Source organism: Globicephala melas, chromosome 11, assembly GCF_963455315.2.
Source record: "Globicephala melas chromosome 11, mGloMel1.2, whole genome shotgun sequence".
In the NCBI taxonomy this organism is placed as follows: Eukaryota; Metazoa; Chordata; class Mammalia; order Artiodactyla; family Delphinidae; genus Globicephala; species Globicephala melas.
Genome location: NC_083324.2, coordinates 55,079,937 through 55,099,673, shown reverse-complemented (window position 1 = coordinate 55,099,673; position 19,737 = coordinate 55,079,937). Strand labels below are relative to the sequence as shown.

Genomic DNA, 19,737 nt, shown 5'->3' with positions numbered 1-19,737 from the left:
GTGATGAGCCATGGCTTGGAAGGTGCTACCTTGGAGAGCCAATGGGACCACAGAGAACTTGGGTTAAGGAACAATATGTATGCAGTCATGGAGCTATGGGGGCTGCTTTGTTACTGCAGCACAACCCATCCTATCCTGACTAATACAGGGGACTGTAGCCCCTGGTATGTATATGCTCCCCAGTTTTTGCCTCACGACTATCCCAAGGTCCTTTAAATCTAGGAAATTTTATGTAATTTTTCTGTATAAGAGTGGTCATAATTTCAAGAATAGGTAATATTTTGTGTATTGCTTCCCCCCCATGTCATGATATAGTTCCATAAAGATCATTTTACTGACTCCACAATACTTCAGGCCAAAGGCTGAGATACTCTAATTCTGAAGACATTCTTCTCATATAAGTTATTATTTTATATATAATTTTGTTTGCTAATGAAAAGCTTCCATTTACATTGAAGAAAACAGTGTCTCTCCTGGAATGAATCATCACAATTTAAAAATATACCTTTATTTTTAATTTAAAATGAATGTGATGGGGGACTTCTCTGGTGGTCCAGTGGTAAAGAATCCACCCTGCAATGCAGGGGATGCAGGTTTGATCCCTGGTCAGGGAACTAAGATCCCACATGCCATGGGGCAACTAAGCCTGCGTGCTGCAAACTACAGAACCCATGCCCTCTGGAACCTGCACACCACAACTACAGAGCCCACACACCCTAGAGCCTGCGCACCACAACTAGAGTAGAGAAAACCCACACACCACAACTAGAGAGAAGCCCATGCACCACAACAAAGAGCCCGCGTGCCACAACAAAAGATCCCACATGCCTCAAAAAAGATCCCACGTGCCACCACTAAGACCCGACACAGCCAAAAAAATAAAATAATATAAAATAAATAAATCTTTAAAAAAGTAAAATGAATGTGATGTTCAGATTCATGAAGCCATGGTATCTTTCATTTCTCAAAACATGACATTTTCTATACTCTCCCTTGCTCTGGCTCTCAAGTAGCTTTATTTATGTGCTACTCTCAAGGTACACAGAGCTTTCTCGTGGAATGAATTGTGTTGAACAAATAACAGAAAATTCCTCCCCTAAGGATATTGGAATCTGCAGGCAAGTCACCTAATCCAGAATGCGGAATAAAGAACAAGCATTGTGTGTGGGGTAGGGTTGTTTCTGGAAAGATCAGCAGCAAGGTGTTTTTTTAGCCTCACACACAATTGATGCTATGGTTCAATGATTTATCAGGTAAAATGAGACATTTAACAATGAAACAGGCCATTAGGAAGCCACCAGTGGGTCATTTCAGTAGGCATTTCCATTTTAAGGATGGCCTCAGCCTTGTAGCAGAGAATGACAGAGAAATGCTTACCCTTGCGGAGATCTCGGCATGGCTAAGCTATTTTTTACTGCCTTTACGTGGTACCTGAAGGGAACATAAGAGGACAGAGGAGCAAATACAGTCGGCCTTCCATCGCACCCGTGACAATACCATCTCCAATTATAGCCCTCCAAGAGATCTCTGAAACTGTGTTTCTGAAGTGGTCATTTATTAAAGGCTTAGGGCTCTTCTGATAAATAAACTGGGAGGTTCTGTCATTCTCTCAGGGCTGAAGGAGACAGCTCTGGGGCTCAGTGTGTGATCAGGGACTGTGTGGGCTGAGGCAGGGGGGCAAGGTGCAGCTCAGGGCTGTGATTCAGCCCCTGAGTAATGAAGTGACAGGCTGGAGGCGACTTCATTACGTGTGATGCGGTGGCCCCATCCATCCACGAGAAGTGAGAGCACAGTGAGAGGGCAGGAGGCGTGTGATGGGAAAGGAAGCAGGATGTGCTGTCAGAGCAGGTGGTCTTGGGAGTGAGAGAGGTGTACGAGTGAATCCTGGATGAACAGGGAGATTTAGGACAGGTTACCCAGCTTCTCTGAGCCTCGATTTCCCCATCAGTAAAATGGGGATAAGAACAGTGCCTTACATAAGATCTGTGGTATGTATTTGATAAAATGATGTGTAACTGAATCACTTGGCCGCACAGTAGAAATGAACACAACATTGTAAATCAACTATATTTCAATGAAATATAAAAAAATTAACAAATAAACAAATACTTTGGATTAAAGTACTGAACCTAGTACCTGACAACAACCACAATAGTAATAACAACATTCACTTCTGTGACCAGCTGCTAGGTGCTTATATATATAAAATCATATAAAATCTTCCACTTAAAGTCTAACTGTTAGCTCAAGAGGGATATGGAAGTGAAAAAATATCTTCCTTATAATCCCTATGGAACAACTTTAGTGTCTTGGCTGCTTGACAGTCTAGGAGGATGGTTTAGGGGGGAAATTATAGTGGGTGTTTCAATGTGTGAGTTGGGATGGTAGAAATATTTACCATCTTCCTCAAATATGTGGAGAAGATCAGTTGAGACAGTACCTATTCATGTTATAAAATACTAGACATTATTATTGATAATTATGTGGTATAGATGCTATGCATTTGATAGTTTCAACTGGTTTTTCTAAAATCAGATATTCAAAGATTCCTTAGTCCCCTGGGGCCTGTTTGGGTACATCAGGGAACTGGAATAAGTGGGTTTTTTGGTCTCTTTGTTTGTTTTTTTAATTAATTAATTTTATTTTATTTTTGGCAGTATTGGGTCTTCGTTGCTGCTTGCAGGCTTTCTCTAGTTGTGGTGAGCGGGGGCTACTCTTCATTTTGGTGCGTGGGCTTCTGATTGCGGTGGCTTCTCTTGTTGCAGAGCATGGGCTCTAGGCGCACAGGCTTCAGTAGTTGTGGCACACAGGCTTAGTTCCTCCATGGCATGTGGGATCTTCCCGGACCAGGACTCAAACACGTGTCCCCTACATTGGCAGGCAGGTTCTTAACCACTGTGCCACCAGGGAAGCCCTGGAATAAGTGTTTTATATGAGGATTGTTTTTCATGTGCCAATAGGCTAAGGGGGTGTTATAAACATAACTTAGAAAACCAAAGTTATGCCTGCTCTCAAGGACTTCACATGAGAGAATGAGGTATGCAAAAAGGTGAATCACCATAGTGAGGGGTGGACGCAATAATACCCCAGATATTAGTATCAGGGAGGAGAGTCATTGGTAAGACCATTTTGTTTGTGGGGTTATTGGTGGCAAGCAACAGAAATTATTTGTGGGTATTTTAAACAGAAGAGGAACTTTTCAAGACTACATTAGGTAGGCCACTGAATTGCTTGGAAGAATAGAAAACTAGGTTGGCAAAATAGGCAGAAGAAAAGGGAAGCCAGAAACTACAAACCAAATCCTGCCAGTGGGTCAGTCTGCTGAGGATGGCGTGGCTGTCCCCACTGAGTATCAGTGCACTGTCCTCAACTGGCACCACCACTGGCCCAGGGTGCTGCCCGTGATCCACTCTGGACTCAATGCCTTTGGCATGTGCACCTGTTTGATAGAATGTAGGTCTCATCCTTTCTCTCTTGCTGCAGGGGACCTGGGGAGTGAGTCTTTGGCAGCTTCTATAGTTGGAGCAGGTTCTTTTTCCCTTATAAATATTATTTATAAAGTGAGGTAAATTCTCCAAAGGTAGGAAGGGAGTTCAGACACTGGCCAGCCAGAAACACATGTTGCAGATATTGGAGGTCACGTTTTCATCTTTGCTGGTTTTCTTGTGCCTATCAATAAACAGCAAGTTGATTGATTATCATTTCATATTTATGGATGAATATATGTTAAGCTACCATTACATGCTATAGTAATTGATCAAAAGAAGATCCCCTATACCTCCATAAGCTGTTTGTTCCTTGTTTCTTTCCAAACCAGGCATGAGATGTGCACTTACACAAGCTCCCCAACTCAAATCATGGCTCCGTACCAAAGAACTAATAAGCAAGCCCAAGTTTCTTTTGCTTTTCGTGTTTTTTTGAATAATTACTTTACCTATTTCTTTCTTACCAATTCAGGCAACATACTTTTTCTCAAGGAAATTACATTTGCTTATGAATGTAAGTGAATAAGCAGAATGACAAGAGTTTGCTTCAGCTAGAATTAGATGGATATTGCAATTATTGGAGGAAAGAACATTTTCCTAAATTCAGCTATGAATCCTCTACAGATCAAAACAAGGACCGCTTGTAAGATGGTTCTCTTGCTTTAATACATATTATATTTTGTGAGCATATAAAAACCTCTTGTTATGTGGTAAAATACTCTTTTTGGCATTGAGGGAAACACATATATTCTGAATTTCATCATGATAGGGAGAACAGATAAGCTGAGTTTTTTGGGTCAAAAAAGGGGGAGATTATGAGCTTTTCAAGTGTGTGTGATAAATACTGAAAAGGTACTGTCATGGATGTTTTTGCAGCTTAAAAGTATATTAGACCTGGAGTCTCCACTTAGGATTATAACTAGAGTTTCCTGGCCATGTTCTGCCAGGCCCTGTTATTGAAATGGAGCAGGACCCTATGGTCCTTGGCCCCCCACATCCTCAGCCTGCCTTTTGTCTGTGGAAAAACTTTAGTCGAAGAATAAGTCAAATCAGAGAAATGAGAAAATGCAGAAACAAAGGAAAACAGTCCAACAAGACTAAATAATAAAAGTTCAGTCATTAAGCAAAGTCAAGGACCTTTTGTTCCTTTTCAAGGGCTAGAGATAATATTCTGAGCCATATCCTGTGAGCTGTCTTATATACTGAAACCCCCACCAGGTGGAAGAAGTTAATACATGATGACCAGACTGTAGCCATGACATAAGCTGCCACAATTCTGAGAACTGGCCTCAAAGAAATGGGAACAAACCGACCCTGGAACTGAAGACTAGCTGTACTTAAAACAATCAAGATGATGGTGGCCAGACCACCGATGACCAGTGTGAAGAGGACTGTCAGAGCTGACTGTGCTGTTTCTGCATGTAGCCCCCTCTCTCTGTCTATAAAAGCTCTTGCCCACTGATTGTCAGGAGTCCAACCACCAGTTGCCAGCCTCCAAAATAAAGCAAGCTTTCCTTTCCACCAGCCTTGTCTCTTTATTGGCTTTTGAGCAGCGGCAGCTGGACCTACTTTTGCTAACAGATTTTGGTTCCCAGTGTGAGGCTGGGCTCTCGCGATATCTGGCTCCCGGGTTTTCCGGAGCAGGGCCGCCGGCATGAAGAAGCTTTGGGACGGCTGCGAGGACCCCTCTGCTCGTGACTCACTGGCCCTGACCTGAGAGGGGTCTGGCAGGGACATTCCTAGCAGCTGCTCAAACCATTTATTTGGGGGCCCCTCGCTGTTTCTCCCCTGCTTGGCACTGGCTGCCAATGTATGCTTTCCCTTGCTGGAACGGAAAGATGCCTCTGGAAGAGCTGACAAGCTCCAAGACCAAGTAAGTCCACCGGTGTGCACCCGGCAAACTTCTCTTTTGAGCACGAAGTGTGATTTGGGTGTTTTGCCAGTTGGTTCTGACGTCAAGGCCCGTTTGTGAGCACAAAGTGCTATTTGGGCGTTTTTGCTAATTGGTTCTGACGTGTGTCTGACGTTGAAGACCGTTTGTGTTGTTAAGTGTTTGTTTGGGACTCCATATGGGTCATCCTCTCCATGATTTGTGACTGTTCTGTCTTTTGGTGTGTGAGGGTATATTCCATTTGTGTGATTGGTATTCTTGTTCCCTTTTGTAGAATGGGAACAATATATGGCAACAGTATTCTTTAGACTCTGGAGAAAATTGGTTAAGATGAAACTCTTCTGAAACTCCAAAACTGATTCTTTTTGCATATGCAGTTGGAGGAAACTAGCTTGATAAAATACTTTTTTCAGAATCTTGACCCTGAGAGAACAGTGTTACCACTTTCGGTAACATAGGTGCCCCTTTTTATGTTTCTGTTAACATCCCATGATCCACTCTTCTCCAGCATCTATCTCAATTTTTAGGTTACTTGTTTGTTTCCCTAATAGTTGATAACCTTTTTGAGGGCAGAAACTGTGTTCTTTCTCTCTAGAATTGCTAGCTTTTACCGTGGCTCTATCAGTATCTAATGACTTGAACATAGAGAGCTGAATAGTGTCATGGAATTAAAGTATTTATGTTTTATGCAGAGTAATATTCCAGTCAAACAGTAGGTTTTGAGTATGTACCATGAGCCTGGTGGTGTGTTAGGTAATGCTGCTAGATGTGACATGTAACAGACATGATTTGTCTTTCTTGGATCTTGGAATCCAGAAGAATGTTCTTCAAGGAACAAGTAATGTAAAATTATATATGGCTCAAGGGATAGAGAAGAAGTTCCAAAATGCATTTCTGGCCAGATGATTGTGAATTATGTAAATGAGCAAAGATATTAATGTGTTATGTAGAAATACTGCTGATAAACATAGATTTTAAAATCATTCTACAGTTTTTATTTAAAATCTCGTCTAGTTAGCAAACAGTGATGACAGCATCTCACTGCTTCCCTCAACAATATATAATCTATACATGAAAAATGGACATATATTAAATTAAGGCTATAGAAGGAAATCACATCCTCCAATATACTAGAACAAAGAGGGATGGATAAAACAGAAAGGTGAAATGTCATAAATGGATAACATAAATATTATTAGTTTTCCTAAGGTATTTGTCCCTGAGGAATAATCAAGGACTTTTTGATGATGGCCATTCTGGCCAGTGTGAGGAGGTACCTCATTGTACTTTTGATTTGCATTTCTCTAATAATTAGCGATGATGAACATCTTTTCATGTGTCTATTGGCCATCTGTATGTCTTCTTTGGAGAAATGTCTATTTAGGTCTTCTGAACATTTTTTATTGGGTTGTTTGTTTTTTTGTTATTGAGTTGTATGAGTGAGCTGCTTGTATACAAAAATTAATCCCTTGTCAGTTGCATTGTTTGCAAATATTTTCTCCCATTATGTAGGTTGTCTTTTTGTTTTGTTTATAGTTTCCTTTGCTGTGTAAAAGCTTATAAGTTTGATTAAGTCCCATTTGTTTATTTTTTATTTTATTTCTATTGCCTTGGGAGACTGACATAAGAAAACATTGGTACGATTTATGTCAGAGAATGTTTTGTGTTTGTTCTCTTCTAGAAGTTTTATGCTGTCATGTTTTATATTTAGGTCTTTAGGCCAGGCATAAGAATTACTCTTGATTTCTTTTTTGATAGATTACTAGACTTCCAGATCAGATGATTGAAAAAAAATCAAGGTCTTCATTAATTTCAGCAAGTCATTTGACAGTTTTTACTGATTTCCTGTTGACAAATTGGAACTCCGTCAATAAAGAATGTGGTTGTGAGGTTTTACTCTGAGAGTGGCCTAGGATGCCCTGTCCTACCCTTGTCCCTCCCCTTTCACAAAGCCAAATGTAGGCTCAAAAGGTGTGCAAATGCCTGAAAACTGAGGATCACATATTAATATGGAATTCAAGATGATTTAATCTGGTTGGAACAAACAGCCCAAACCAAGACAACTCCATTTATCATGATTAAATTCAGATACAATTGTTTAGGTTAGGAAACAAAGAAGAACAGAGATGGGGAGACCTATCTGGGCTGCTCTCAACATATACATGAACAGATTTTTATACAAATCAAGTCTTCTGCTAGGGAACAGAATGATGTAGCTGTTAAGCATTCTAATTTTTCTATGGATGGCATTAATAGCAGGTTAATGTGAAATCTGAGGGACCTGAAGTTTCTGTCCTAAGCTGGGCTTCTCAGTTCATACCAGAGAATGGTATGTAGTAGCTGATTCAGTGATAAGCCAAGAGGAGAGTGATCAGAGAACTTCCCTGAAATTAAAACAAAACCCAAAACTTCTCTGATGGTACTGTGGGTATTTGGCTTAAGGGAGAAAGATTTTAGGGCCACACTGATAACAATTTTTATTTATAAAGGGCTTTTATGTAGAAGAAAGAATAGATTAATTTTGCATTATTCTAGCAGATGGTAGAAATTGTAATAAGGATGTGGAATGTATTTCATGACAAAGAACTTTTTAGCTATTAGAACTGTGTGAAATTGGGGTAGAAAGTCTTAGGAGGCACTGAGCTCCCATGATTGTTAGTGTTCAGACGTGTAACTGACAGCTCTCCAGGTGGGGATTTTTACATGGAGGGAAAGTTGAATTGAATGGTAGTCTAAAGACTTCTAACTCTGGGGTGGTCTGAGCTTGTAGATTCTGTTTGTCTTTACTTTTTAACTCCAGAGGCTAACTTTTAATACCTTAAAATCACCCTTATGTTACAAGATGTCTTGCTAAAGATAGTAAACAGAATCCATTAGTAGGAGACAAAATGCATTTGGCTTGCTGTTCTTTGATAGGTCTTAGCTGAGATTGACATTAACTGTGGCATATGTATGTGTCAGGTTCTATCTTTATTCATGATTGTTGCTTTTTGCTGTATATGATGCTGTCATTCTTCATATCCAATCTTTCTTTTAACTCCCCTCAGAGTTAGCTTTAACAATGAATAAAAACTTTAAATCATTACATTTTACTATGCTTTTAAATAACTGGAACAGAGTTTTGTATTTGAATTGAATTGTAATTCTAGGTGGCACACTGATTGTTAATGTAAACTTTCATAGCCTAGGCATGTAGGCAACATTTGGCACACTTATACTCTGCATTAATACTATAATTATGACCATGTTTATTGTATATTTTGTCATTTGTGGGACATACTTATGATCACTTTATGTGCTTTATCTTGTTTAATCCTTACAAAAATTCTAATAACACTCCCATTTTATGGATGGGGAGACTACTGTTTAGAGAGTGTAAGCTGTTTTTTATGGTGATTCAGAGCAAAGGCTTTTCTTTTACCTTGTTATCACCATAGGGCAGCAAGATTTATTTTGCATACACAAGAATCTGCAGTTCCATTCCACCATCCCCCTCCAACCTCTCAGGAGCAGACATTTCTGGAATTTTCTTTAAACTACCTTCCCCCACCTTTAAAAATTTTTTTTGGTACACATGAAAAAAATAATCAGGCTTTTTATTTTTGTCTAATTATTTCGTCTTTCCAGCCTATTTTACAAGTTTCAGTTCTAAACATTTAGGCCTCCTTCCAAAGTTAAGTTTTTAAGATTTTTGCACTTAGGTAATTCTAACTATGCCACGTTCCCAGCTATCATCCTCCCTAAAATGTCTCCAAGACTGAACGATAGTCAATCAACTGGGACCATTCGATGGAGTCCACAATGGGTAGAGTTCTGACCTAGTTGCCGTGGAGAGTAACCCAAGAAAGAGAAGATTGTCTACCTACTGAAACACAAAGTCATGTAGGAACGCTTTCAGAGGGATGTACATAGAGCAGGGATAAATTAATCAAATGGTAGGGGTCAACTAGCTAATCTGTTGTATTTCTATAGAACGTTGACAACCATGGCTGAGCTTATTATTAAAGGTTTTTCAATGCAAATATTATGAGGCATTCTGCAGTCAGAGCAGATTCCCTACCTTTTTATTTGTTCCAGCCGTGCAAGATTAGTCATTGATTTCAGCAACAAGGAGCACATACAATATTGTCACCTGCCGTTGATTGCCTTTCTCTTGTTCACCGAGCATGCGACAGGAGACAGCAAGGTTACTTAGTGGGATATATTAATTCAGCCAAGTGTCTAAATACACAGCCAAGCCTATTGAGATAAGGCTGTGAAATATCTATAGCAGTTCCCCCCCCCTTCTTGTTTATGTGACTGAATTTGCTTTCCTTGTGGATAAATCCTTTGAGAGCCACTCTCATTGGGTACCCTATTGCAGAGGGGCCAGAGATGTATCTAAGTCATTAGTTCTTTATTAGTTTGGGGACCATAGAAAAAATGCTTTAGTGAAAACCTCTCTCTCGCTCACTGGCTCGCTGTCTTTCCCTGTCTCCCTCCCTCCCTTCCTCCCTTCCTGGCTCCCATAAGTATATGTTCACTCTTATGCCCATTTCTCAGTTAAAATAGAGTTTGGTGTAATTAATTGGCTCCTAAAATCACAGAATGGGGCAAGTCCTCTCTATGCTATTATTCTGTAGGGAGACGGATTGTAAAAAAAAAGATTTTGATGAATGGGTGCTCCAAATTTCCATTGGAAAGTCTCTAGCCAAAAGTCTCATGCTATTCAGAGACATGATTATCTGATTGGATGCAGGGCTTGGCAGAAATCACTTTTTAACTCAGACGTGGGATGGCGACAGAGTCTCATTACGTTAATTTTATTTACAGGGCAGCCTGGTTTCCTGTGCTGCGAGCTGGGTGCTTATTCAGCTGCCTTGGCTTAGGTGGGTTTTCTGCACAGCATATTTTTGTTTCCAAACCATTTTGGCCCTGGAAAGATGTCTGGCCTCGTTTCACTTTCGTAAACTCTGATGAAAGCCACAGAAGTTTCCAGGGAGCCAGAGCAAGCCACTTGTGGGGCCCTTCCTTGCACTGTGTGAATGGCTACTGGAGGGTGGGTTCTAATCAGAAGACACTCCTGTTTCCTGAGGCTTTTGCCTTCACATAAGAAGGGAATGTTGTCACTGAATGTGGCATGAACCTCTCTGTGCCACCTCCCAGGAAGGACTGAGAGCCACTAGATCTGCGACTTTTCTTTATGGGTGGATGTGGGGTCTTACCACACACCCTTGGCCTCCCCCAGGATGCTCTGTGTTCATACTTATTACAAAGGATGTGGAAAACTGAAAAAAGAGTCTGGATCTGGCTTTGAAGCTGCTACTACTGTTTTTGTTCCATTTGCTTCTCTAAGTACTAATGTTCGTACACATTATAGGGTACCTACACATATACCTTCTCATGGAAGCATCGTAACACATGGATGAAGGACGTGGAAACAGTGATGTTATTTCATAGAATAGCCTCAAAGGGGCCATTTTCTACAGATCACCCTGCTCAAAAGTGCTGGAGGTGGAATTTAAAGTCTCTGACAAGTAGTCAATGATTTCTTTTTTCTCACTCAAGAATGGTCCCAATCAAAATTAATATGTTAATTAATATGTTAATCTGAATAAATTATTAAATTTATCAGGATAGACATTGTATCACATTTGGAAAACTGATAGATTAGACTACTCAGATCACAAGAAGATACTGATGACTGCTGAGAAATCAAATCAGAGCTAAATTTACATTTATGTTCAGCAATAAAAATTCAATTCAATTATTTCAAAATATACAAAATTGTATTTTGTGTTGGGTGTGGCTGCATTGAATAGGCTATAAATGAAAGGGACTGAGGTTTCCTGATGTAGGAGTGCTGACAAAGGGCTTCAACAGCCCTGTTTTTAATGATACAGGCTTAGTTCATTCTGAAACTGAGGTATTTGCACTTCAGGGCTGTGAAAATGCACTTATTTATGAATATATAGGCATGAACTGTTAGTAGAGTTCATCCCAAACCAACTGGGACCAAAAGCTCCTTTTTACCAAGCACATGCTGTCTCTGGGTCCTATGCTGAGTACTTTGCTGATGTTATTTTGTGATTTACTAGTCACTACCAGGTAGCAGGTTAGGGACCACTAGCCTGATGACGACATGGGGTCCCAGAGAGTAAAGGACTTTGCCCGTACCTGCAACTCCTGCAGCCACTGCCCCAGGCACCCAGCAAGGTCTCCTGCTCTTGTCTCGATGGGTCTTCTTAACCCAAAGCTGCTTCAGTTACCAGGACGCAAGGGAGATGAGCTCCTCCTCTCCTTACCTGCCCCCCTCCCCACAAGAATGCAAAACTCAGGTTGAATAGGAATTAAAATGTCAGACATTTATATTTGTTTTAGGGCAGGCTTGGAGAAATAGGGACTTTCAACAATTTATCTTTCATGCTGGAAAAAAGGAAAAAGAAAGTAAGAAAAAAAAAGAAAGAAAACAAGCATTTGCTTCAGTGACTAGATGTATAAAGGCTAAGATGTTTCTCTTATACTGAAAGATCTGGGTAATTGCCTCAATTTTCCACTTCTCTTTTTGTGTGCAGACATGGCCTAATTTTTTTTTTTTTCGGTACGTGGGCCTCTTACCGTTGTGAGAGCACTGTGCAGAGCACAGGCTCCGGACGCGCAGGCTCCTGACGCGCAGGCTCAGCGGCCATGGCTCACGGGCCTAGCCGCTCCGCAGCATGTGGGATCTTCCCGGACCGGGGCATGAACCTGTGTCCCCTGCATCGGCAGGCGGACTCTCAACCACTGTGCCACCAGGGAAGCCCAGACATGGCCTCATTTTTTTAGAGCTTTTTCAACCAATAAGTTTCCAATATATTTGAAGTTTTCAATTGTCTCAAGTAGAACGTAATAAGATCCTTTTCTTTGGGGCATCTTGTAAACATATTTTTAAAGAATTATTAAAATATGCGTACTTAGCACTGTTAGCAAATATTCACAACCCTTCAATAGCAGCTGCTTTGAGGGATGATAGAAACTGTGCAGCAAGTTAGGACAACAATAAACCATTAACACTACACATCAAGTATAAATGTCATTTTCTGCCTGCTTCCCACCTCTTACAAAAAGTAAGCTCGATTTTGTACTAAACACGTCTCAATTGTTATTTTAAAAACATAATTATCTTGATTCTTCTTAGAGACTCAAAATTGTTTCCATTTTTCCAGATTTTTAAGGTTGACAAATTAAAACAGGATAGTTTAGAACTGATTTCTTCAGCAGCTGAGATTGTTTTCTGTAACATTTTGTTCAGAAACAATTTCCATAGTAGAATCATCAACCAGAAAATCAGGACTGATACAGAGAAAGCTGTAGCCAGATGGGGACCACAGTTGGGTGGCAAAGTGTTTGGAATATAAAGAAGAAATGTCTGTAAATTGCATAATGGGGAAATTGAATGAGCAGTTCAAATTTATGATCTCAACCCTGTGATTGAGCCAAAGGCAACTCTTGGCACTTGAGTCCTAGTACATCTTCCTTGTTCTGCTAGATTTCCTGACTTCAGGGAACCCAGCTGGTGGATGGGAAAAGTGATGGTAATAATCATGGTTCAAATCTGCAACTAATGTCACCTAACTTCTGATTTTACTCTCATTTTATTATCTCAAATGACTATCTTAATTTACCTCAGCAGGTTGAATTTTTAGAAATTTGCTTTCATATGATTATTACCTTAACATTCAGAAAATAATGCAAGACTATATTATTACATATTCTTATATGCATAACATATTGAAAGATTTCATCTACACTCAGTGCCCACAGATTTTAGCTGATATAGCTGCAACATACAGCCAAGAAAATAAGCCTTATTTCAGGGTCCAGAAGTAGTTGATAGACCTTCAAACAATTAGCAAGAAGAGCTCCTGCATCTTTTTCTCCATATTGTTCAAAATGTTCTAAGCAAGATTGGGACATGTAGTGCAGAGGAACAGGAGTTTGGGTCCTGCCTTCAAAGGTAATAACTGGTTTTCAGTAAGGAATGAGGCTCAGTGAGAGGTGGCTATGAAATAACGACTCCTCATTCCCAAATGAAACACTGAATCCTGGACCCAGGAGAGCAGGTGAAAAAATGGTGGATCTGTCTTGTCCTTTCATTTCTTTGGCATTGGTTGTTCATTCATGCATGCATGCATGCATGCATGCATTCAGTCATTTGACAGTTGAATGCCCATTTTCCACCACCCATTGTGCTAATTGCTGGGGACAAAACAGTGAACAAAAGTGAAATAGTTCTGTTCTCCATGGAGTTCAATGGAGGATATAGATAAATCAATGGGCAGTTACCATAAAGTTTGCCAAGCCCATGGTAAAATTGTGTAGGGTGATGAGGGTGCATGTAGCAAAAGCATCTAACCCAGACTGTGGGGTGGTGGTAGGGGGTCAGGAGGCTTTCCTGAGCAAGTGATATTTGTCCTGAAATCTGAAGAGTTGGTTAGGCCAAGGAATATGGGCTTAGCAAGGTGGGATGTTGTCTCTCCTTAAACGTTTATCTAAAATATGGGATTCAGGGAACAGAAGAATGCTCCAGAAGAATCCTCTTCTGTGAAGGTCACCTTACATCTACCAGGAGATAAACTGCCACCTCAGGACATTTGTTTTTATGTAGATTATGGACGTTGAGACAGATCAGTTAAATACACAAAGTCTTACTGCTAAAGAGTGATTTTTAACTGGAGCTGTTTATACTTGGGAATGTCCAACTAATCCATCTTTGTTTGGATTGACTCGTTAAGAAAAGAACTGGGCTTCCCTGGTGGTGCAGTGGTTGAGAGTCCACCTGCCGATGCAGGGGACACGGGTTTGTGCCCCGGTCCGGGAGGATCCCACATGCCGCGGAGCGGCTGGTCACGTGAGCCATGGCCACTGAGCCTGCGCATCTGGAGCCTGTGCTTCACAACGGGAGAGGCCACAACAGTGAGGCCCGCATACCGCAAAAAAAAAAACCTAAAAAACTAAAAAAAAAAAAAAGAACTGACAGTTCTGTACAAATTTATTCATTCTAGTCTCCATGGTCATCCCAAAATCACTGAAAAAAATCAGGGCATCTAAAAGTTTAATGGAATCCCTAGAGAAAAATTTCAAAGTTTCCTTGGACTTGACATTGGTTAACACTTACCAAATATAATATACAGTGTTTGGGCTCAGGTGGGTAGGGAAATTTAGATGCAGACATAAATTATGAAAATGTCTACTATTTTCTGTCCTTCGTCTACATGAAAAAAAAACCTTGATAGCAGTAAAGAAATCAGCCTGAGAAGCAGATTATCCCGTGTTTTTGAACTTGTAATTCTGTATCACCCACAAAATTGTGTGAATTCCTATTTAACATTTGTATTTACTTGTTCAGGTTGACACTAGGTAAGTTCCAGTCTTCTGCCCAAACAAGCTGAATGACTAACAGCACTTTTTCTGTTGAATATCACATCAGCTATAAGCCACACAAAAGGATAAATACATACTTACTGGAATTATTGAATGTGAAAAAAAATCACTTAATAGTCCCTTAACAAAATCCTGAAATATTGTTGAATATGTTGTCAATAGTGGCAGTTTTTAAAACTTGGGCTAAACTTTAACCTGCTCTTTAAAAGAATTCATTAAAATGCTACTAAATGGTTGCATGGAAAACGTGTTTGCTTTGGTCCGATTTAATAAACATGTGTTAAGCTCCTTGTATGCACAGTTCAGTGTAACCTTCCCACCCCTCTGGGTCAGGGAGAGCTTTAAACACTCAGGTAGAGCACCTCTTCATTCAGCTGTGGCAATGGCATTCCTCTATCAGAATTTTGTGTTTTCTTGTAACATTTCCCTCAGTTTTATTACATTCCATCAAAAGAGTACAAAGTGATCACAGAAAATTAAAAAAACAAATTATCTGTATTCCCATTATCTAGTTAGAATCATTTTACTGTTTTGTTCTCTTTTAATTCATATTTTTTGCTGTATCTAAATTAGGATTCTGATATATTTATTACATCTATTATTTACTAATGTGCTTTTACCAGGTTAGTAAATAATCTCCATGTCATGAGCATTTCCTTATTTTTACATTTTTTCAGAACTGTGACTTTCAGTAGCTGAATTCACTGTATGAATGAAGTCATGTAAACAATCCTGTATTGTTGGGCATTGAATTAACTAGGGGAGAGGCTCCGCAGATGTCACAGAGAGACCTGAGCTTTGTTCATTCAGATATGACAGAAGCTGACGACACAGAGAGAGGCAGGTGGCCTCGCTGTGATAGGGGGCTTTGCTCTGTGAGGTCCCCTAGAAATCCAGATTTCTTCTGTAATGTTTCTCTACCATCTCCAAGGGTGTTGCCTTCTTTTGTGTGCTTGGAATTATTTCATGAGCTCCATGCCCTTGCCCTTTATAGGAAAGGCAAGTTACTTTCTTATAAAAATGTCATCTGATAAGACCTGGGGAGGAGAGTGGTGGTGTTTTTACAAAGTGAAGGAGAAAATGGAGAGTGGGGAGGAATTAATAATATCTGCTGTAGGCATATAGATTTTTTCTTAGTTTTTTTCTATTGTAAATATCATATAGAACTTTCTTGTATATTAGTATTAATGTGCATATTTGATAACTGATTTGAGATAAATATGGAATATTAGGTAAACATATGTTTTTACATCTTTTCATCTATATTCTTTGAATGTCTTTCAGAATGCTTCCATCTTGGTTATTAACTTTTATTTTAATCATTGAGATTCTTTAGTTTAAAATGGCATTTCATCACAGTATTCATTTGCATTCATTTCATTACTAGTAAGCTTGAGTATTTTTCAGGATTATTGATCACTTATTTGTATTTTGTGATTTAACTATGGCTATTCCTGGCCAGTTTTTCTTAGAATTACTTTTTCTTCTGATTTGTCAAATTCTGATTACCTCTTGTGATACATATGACATATATTTTCCCATGTTATCATTTTTCTTTTAGTTGTATTTATTCTTTCATTAGAGTTTTTTATTTTTATGTTTGTGAATCTATCCATATTTTCCATGATATCTTGTTGCTTCTTTTTGTTTGTTTTTTTGTGTTGCTTAGTAAGACTTACACAAAACTGAATTGAGATAAATAATTGCCATTTAAAAGAATTATTTTGCTGTTTTTCCTTATAGTAACATCTTAAATCTCTGTGGTTGAAAACCAACAAACATTTTTTTGATCACATTTTTTTTCACTGAATTACTCAACAAAATTTTTATTAGTTGTTGAGTATATGCCAGGCATTCTGCTAAGTAGATGCCATATACCTCAGAGCTTGTGCATTGAGCATGATATTGATATTAACGAATTCCATCTTTCTCCAAGAGTTTGAAATGCCGTTTTTTCCATACATAAATTCTTATATATTTTGGATCTGCTTTTGGCTTTCTTTTCCATTAGAGTTTGTTACTTTTTACTCTGGTATCAGCCTTAGATGGGGTTGGGGGGAAATATGTCCTAATTAATACAAAAATCAAATAAAACTCAAGATTCAATGAAACAAATCTCATCTAAATTCCTGGTATGAGGGTGATAATGTTAATATTATTTTGTTACATAGTTTTGAGGGAGCTATTAAAAAACAAAATAAAATAAGAAAGTATATTTTTGTGTTATATACATTTTAATACTCAATTATTAGGATAACCAGTTTTTAATTGAAAGGATCAGGTGTGGCAATGCAATCCTTCAACTGTCATTAAAATATGATAGGATCCCAGATAACTGGGTATAATAAAAAGTATAATAATAGTTTATAAGCAGAAATTTCAGTAATTGGCACAACTGCCATCGCCCACATATATTTTTCTGCTTTCATCTTTATTTTATATTGTGTAAAATTGCTACATGAGTAAATTCTGATGCATTATGCATATTGTGATTAAATATTTGCCCTCATTAATTATTTTATTCTAGTGTCTTACGTGGTTACCTTTTTCAATGTTTTTAGACTTGAATATATAATAGATATATATATATATAACATAGACTCTTTACAAATATGTACTTACCCTTTAAAAATTACTTTAATACATAATTTTATCATCATAATTATACCTGTTGCCAAGGTAGTTGAGTGTTTCTCTGTTATTTGTCCAAGTATTTCAACTTGTTGTCAGATTTCATCTACTATCATCAGTGACTATATTCTGTTATTATGCTACATTGCAATCATCTTCTTTTCAATCAAAGACTATTTTCAAAATCTAGTCTCATAAAAATGAACTACCGTCAATTACATTTTGAGCTACATAATCTCAGCTGGATAGATACTGTGTGAGACTCTTTCCAGCCATCTTAGTTATCTGTATCTTAGTGATAGATTTTCTGATGGTTAATTCTCTAACTTTCAAAATATTGGTCATTTAAAGGCAAGCATTTTTTCATGACCTAACCTGTATTGGTTATGAGCTGAACTCCAAACTTAGCCATGGAACTCATTTCTCCATTTGGTGGTACATGAGTAATGCAACTGAATCATACTTATCTCTCACTTTGTGCCACAATTCTATCGTTTATTTGGCATTTCGGATGATAAGTTAGGAAATGTTTTCTATTCCCTCATTAAATTTAAAGGTTTTTTTAAAAAAATTATGATTTGCCATTAGCAATTACAGATGACTGTGCCAAAAGCAGATTTGAGATCACTAAATTAATGCAGTTCTCTTTACACGATCTTACACAAAGTGCCCAAATTCTATCATTTCATTACAGGAATCCTGTGAAGTGAGACGCGTAACAATGTTTTGTAGTCTGTGGGCGCTGGGAGGTTCCGAAATGTGACGTGACAGCCAAAATCACACAGTTGGAAAATGTCAGACACATTCTTGAATTCCAGCCTCTGACTTTAAGTCCAGGACTCATCATTATATACTAAACAAACAAACAAACAACCACCCCCCTTCCCCCCCCGCCAAAAAAAAAAACCTGTGTAGTATGATATTGACTGATGTTACCTTTTGGGGTGTTATTGTTTATCAAAGTTACTCACTTGAGTTGAGAATTGAATAATTATATAGTAAAGGCTTTACTTAGTAAATGAAATTGGTTACAATAAATAGAGAAAATGTGTTCATTTTGTATTGAACATTGACTTGCCTTTAGGTTCTGTTTTCTCTGCTTTTGAATTTATAATTCTAACCTATTACAAGTAAAACAAATTTGTCTCTTCATTTGTTGTTGATTATATTTAGCTTTTAAATTTAAAATATTACTTTGTGTTTATTAATTTTAGATGGGCTGAATATTGGAAATTTTGAACAGATTTTAAAAAATGAGTTATAGGTAATTTCAGCATCTCGAGATTACAAATATTAGAGATATTTTTGTCAATCTGTATGTATATGTATGTACATACATATATACACATACATATATATACACATACATAAACACACGTATACACAAACATACTTAAAAATACATACAAACATTTTCTTCTTTTTCAAACAAAATTGGGAGTCTGCTGTTTATTTAGGGTATTGTAAATTTCCCATACTCTTTGATAACATGATTTTAACATTTGTATTATATCAATTTAAACAAACCATGTCCATTTCTCCTTTTACCTGTATTTTCATTGAATTGCTCAAACTATGTTTTTATTACTACTAATAAATTTTACTGTAATATAGTAATAAAATTTAGTAATTTTATTACTGAATTACTACTATGACAGGATATAAAAAGTGACAACTTTTAACAAAAGAAAATTTTAGTTAATAATATTATAGACTTTGTCTCACTAAGCAAGATAAAGCAGTGATGCCAGTAATAATAGACCTTTTAAGCCCATACAGATCAATAAAAAATAAGATGGAGATCTTTACAAGACATGGACTGCTGATAAACACAACTTCAGGATCCTCTATAAAGTTGAGCCTGGGCATGCAATGGAACATCTGTAATGTTCCGAGGATGTTTTCAGAACTTAACCATATGGCTTTTTTTAGGAATAAGCATCTTTAGATAGTCAAAAGGTCCAAAAGGGTCACTAATGCTACATTCATCACCCACTCATCCTCTTGGTGAATGTACGTCTGTAAGAACTTTTGGCCCTGGGACTAGAGGTAGCAGATTAGGGGGTGCCACTTCTTTCTTTTGTTTTGGCCACACACAGTAAATAAGACTGTGCTCTTTTCCAAGGACTGAGCCTTGAATGTTCAATTCAATTGCCTTTCATGTGTAGGTTAAGAAAGATTGTGAGAACATTTTTCTTTTGGCTCTTAATTCCTCTAACTACTTCCAAGTCTGGCCATCCAGAAAACTCTAATGATTATCTTTAAGTTAAAAAAAAAAAGAATTTAAATCAAGACTGAACAAAGATATTGATGCCTCTCTTGTAAGTT

General features: G+C 38.2%; 1 protein-coding gene and 1 pseudogene across 1 annotated transcript in view; one reads left to right on the top strand and one right to left on the bottom strand.

The window, feature by feature from the left end:
* Positions 1-19,737, top strand: part of LOC132598118 (synapsin-2-like) — a 679,754-nt gene that overhangs the window by 338,680 nt on the left and 321,337 nt on the right. The gene's annotated exons all lie outside the window — the stretch shown is intronic.
* The window catches only part of LOC115838823 (uncharacterized), a 90,597-nt pseudogene that overhangs the window by 17,135 nt on the left and 53,725 nt on the right, over positions 1-19,737 (bottom strand).